This window comes from Ailuropoda melanoleuca, chromosome 7 (assembly GCF_002007445.2).
Source record: "Ailuropoda melanoleuca isolate Jingjing chromosome 7, ASM200744v2, whole genome shotgun sequence".
Classification (NCBI taxonomy): domain Eukaryota; kingdom Metazoa; phylum Chordata; class Mammalia; order Carnivora; family Ursidae; genus Ailuropoda; species Ailuropoda melanoleuca.
In genome coordinates this window covers 22043057-22047528 of record NC_048224.1, presented here as the reverse complement: position 1 = coordinate 22047528, position 4472 = coordinate 22043057, and positions in this window count along the sequence as shown.

Sequence of the window (4472 nt, the reverse complement as noted above, 5' to 3'; positions counted from 1 at the left end):
TTTTTTTTAAATGAAGATGGGTTTATTCATTTACCTATTCATCATTTCTTGATTTTAGTTATGGGGAACACAAAAACAAGTAAGCCAAATACTAATGTATTTTTCTGTGAATTAGGGAAGTTACTTGATTAACCCAGATATTGATCTTAGGAATTTATCCTTTTAGCATTAGAAATATTATGATATATAAAATAAGGATAATGCTATAATGTTCAGTAAGAAGTAAAAATGCCAAAAATGGGAAAAACATTCAAGTAATTATAATTGAATTTTGAAGTTTATCAGGAACTCTTACTAGATTTTACTTAGCCTTTAAGAAATAGTCCTAAATATTCTTCTTATTGACATAGGCCACTTCACACAAGTTGTTGCTTACAAAGTTCTGCTACTTTCCACATCTTCAGGAATATGCTCTTTTTAGTTTGTTTGTGAAAAATCCACAGTAATCAAAACAAAAACCAAAGCTATATTCCAATATTCAAAAATTGATACAGATTATAGATTATCATAAATTTTACGAAGTGTGCTCCTGCATCAAACTCTTCTACAGAAGTAAATACATTTGCAAATGCTTATATTCTCTATCAATAGCCATTATATTTTATCAAGATATTGTGAAATAAGTTTTGTGGATCATTTGAATAAATTAAATAGAAAGAAATAAGAACCAGTGCAATTTCTGATAATGAGTTCTTTAATCTGAAGTATCTATTATTATCTCTAGGACTAAAATTATTATGTATTTTTATTACATTTCCAGAACCTAAAGGTGATTTGCAAATACAATTTCAAGAAGAGACAATTTCAATATCAGGAGGTTGTAAAGAAAACAGAAGAAAGACAGATTTGACTATGTAAATCTTCTAAGGGCAAATAGTACACACAGCAAGCACATACATATCTAAAAAATGGAACACATGTTGATGCTACTGTTTAGTTCATAGTGAACATTGTTTTAAGTTCAATTGTTTTGATTATTTTTGTCCTTGGCTCTTGAACTCCTAATGGTTACATCAAAACTGACTTCAGTGGATGTTTCTTAAGTATTTTATTGGTATGTGATGAAATTATCTTGACTGTCACACTATACCATCTATGTTCCTTGCAAAACTGAAGAAGGCAGGGAGCTATTTCTTGTAAAGAGTTCAGTCACTCTCAGTGTTACTAGGGATTCAAAATAGACTTCATGTAGTTTACCAATTAATCTGCAGGGTATCTGGCACAAGCTGGAAAGCAGTGGGACCTGCTGAGATTTGCTGAAGACCTGCGTGGAGGAGAGCTCATATGATAGACCAGCATTACAGTTGGTTTAGCTCCATTTGTAAAAACGGTAATGTTTGCTTGTGTGGTATAGGCTCACCAAGAGATTGATACTTTTGAGTTAGATATTCAGCAAAACAAACTAAAAAGTTCAAAAAGCTTTAAGTTATGTAATCCTGGTCAAGCTTTTAAACCAACCAAGCCTCCTGTTTTGAATCAATATTAAGTTGGCTTCCTTTTCTTCTTTTAAAAGAAAGAATTATGTTTTAAAAATCTATTTTGGCAGATATAAATGTTAGAGAAAAAAATTGTTTTTAAATCTTACTTGATCCCTGTGGGTCTTCATATCAAAAAAGGTGGGGGAACATCTCTTATAGTGATGAAATCATGCAGGGCTTCCTTAATTTCCTTATATATGTACATCTTGAGTAGTTATAGTCAGAGGAGAGTTTTCTCTTTGCAATTATTAGTCATACCCTTGAGAAAAGCTCCCAGAAGGGTATAACTCACAGTTTAACAGGAAAAAATATCCAATTGTATGCGTGCGTGTGTGTTTACTTGTTTTCCTTGTCATTCTCCATTACTCATTCCCTTGAGAGACAACAGTAGAATCATTTTGCTGAAAGCTACACTGCAGCATTATAAGGGCCTTAGCAAAACTGCCTTTATCCTCAATAAGGCTGTGGGGAACTCTAATTCGATAGTTTTTGACCATAGACCTCAACTTCCATCTTAGAGAAATGTTTTCCTCTTAATCACACTGTACTCAGTTTTTAAGTTGCCCAAACAGAAAGGACTAGAATTACGTAGACTTTGTTTATCAGGAAAACATGATTTTGCAACACATAGGGAAGTGTCAGTAAAACAGCAGGTGGACTGGGTTGGTCACAGTTGTTATTAGACAAAGGGACACTCATGGTGTCACATGGCATATTATAACAATTGGGTCTCTGGCTTGATAAGGGTAAATGCTCCAAATAAACTCTTTTGGAAGTAATTTTAATTTTGCCACTAATCCATTTTTTAAAAATTGGAGAGTGAGGGGTGCCTGGGTGGCGACGTCAGTTAAGCGTCTGACTCTTGATCTCAGCTCAGGTCTGAATCTCAGGCTCATGAGCTCAAGTCCTGTGTTGGGCTCCGTGCTGGGTGTGGAGCCTACTTAAAAAAAATTATGAGTGAAACAAAATGGTTGTACACATGATACCATGTTTCTTGAAGTAGGTAGCAAAGAATTCAAAATAATACTAATGAAAATAATAATTTACACATCTAAAGCAGTAGATGGTAGTCTACAAGAGGCAGTTGAAAGACATCTGTTTCTAGTATTCCATTGAAATTTTAGCAGTTTTCACATATCAGAAGAGGGTAGAATTGAAACTTTTAGCACAGATATGTGGATATCAAATTTCTTCTGTGTCATATGTATCACCACTTATCTTACTAATCCATCTTTATCTAATGTTGAATATCTTTCCCCAGCTGACTTAAAAGCATACATCAGATTTATTCTTAAAATAGTTGCATGATATTATAATAGTTGCATGATATTTAAATAAAAACTATTTGAAATCATTGTTATTCACATTACTTATTATTCTATTGTCCTACCATTGCCTCTAGATACCAAAAATGTGGGCACAGAGATCAAGAAGTGAATACATCGAATCTTTCATTCTATTATTAGATAATTAATGGAATACACATGTATATACACAAATATCTGCATGTATAAATTTTTAAATCAAATGCTTTTCAGTCAAGGATAACAACTTATGAAAACAAAAGATACATTTAATTTTATTCTCCTATTAAATACAAATTCACCATTAATCATGTGTCTTATGTTCAATATCCCACCAGTTTTATGGATTTTATCTCACTAAATCAATATACAATGGAAAGGGCTCCCCTTTTTTTGAGAACAAGAAGTAAAAACTGGTATAAATATAAATCTCTATGAGACACTGCTTATCTTGTGCAATGAAGTATTCCCAGTCTGAACACATTTTCTAGCACTTGTATAAGAATAATCTGAAAGCTTGCTTACGCTTTATAATTGTTATCCTCTGCAAAACGTCGGACATTAGGACTTTGCCATGACTATTATTGCCTCACAGAAAAGTTTGTCTCAGTTTAGAAATTCAAGTATGAGTTTTAGTGCACAGGAGAAAATGTGTTTTGAAAGCCAAGGCACTTTTTATTTATGAAAACTATGATTCTTTGAATGAGAAAAGGAGAATGCTTGTGTATATTACCCATTACAGAATCCTAGAAATTTGCAGGTGCTCCCTCAAAACAGGAGGGCATATAAGAGGTAGATTATTAATGACAGAGAGTGGTATTGATGTGGATGGGATGAGACAAAAGCAGAATGCTATAGGAGAAATAGTCAAGGGTTGATAGTGTTAAAAAATGTGGAGATCCAAAGAGTACCAGTAAACCAAATAAAGTCTGTGGTAGGGTTGAGTGTTTGGACCTTACATCCAGAGGCCATAGGAGAGGCCATTGAACTGATTTCAGTGAGCCATGGTAATCAGTGGACCACGCCCAAGACCGGAAGGTTGAGCTACACAACAGTGGATGGCAGATCCCACCACTCAAAGACCAAGAGCAAGAAGCCTTATCAAAAGGAAGGCCAGTGATGTCAGGGTACAGTTAGGGCAATAATTTTTATGATGTCATAGACTATTTCTGTAAATCCTGTATTATTGTTTTTGATGAGTTTTGTTTGCTTTTTATTCGTTTGCTCATTTTTGGTTAATTGAGTTATTTGTAGACCATGAATAACCCTCCAAGGGGAACAGTACAAAATTCTAGCTGCACCAATGAACAGTGAAGAGTTACCACCAGGTTAGTGTTCTGAACTGTTCATTGACAACCTAGTATATCCATTTCAGATCTTAAGCTGGAGGGTAACTTGTAGTCTAGCAGATATTTCTTCACATGAAATATTGGGGCGCCAAGAACACAAAAGTTCTTGCTTTTTTGGCAAACACGATGTTCTTCAAGCAAGATGCATACCTTATGAAGCAACTCTATATGCTTTCTCAGTCAGAACAGATGGTACACCCTCTCTTCACAGATGTCTTTATAACTGTTTGTGGTTTTATTTTTGTCTTTCCACAAAATGTGATGCAAAAACCAAGACAAAATAATATCAAAGATATATATATATATATATATATATATATATATATATATATATATATATA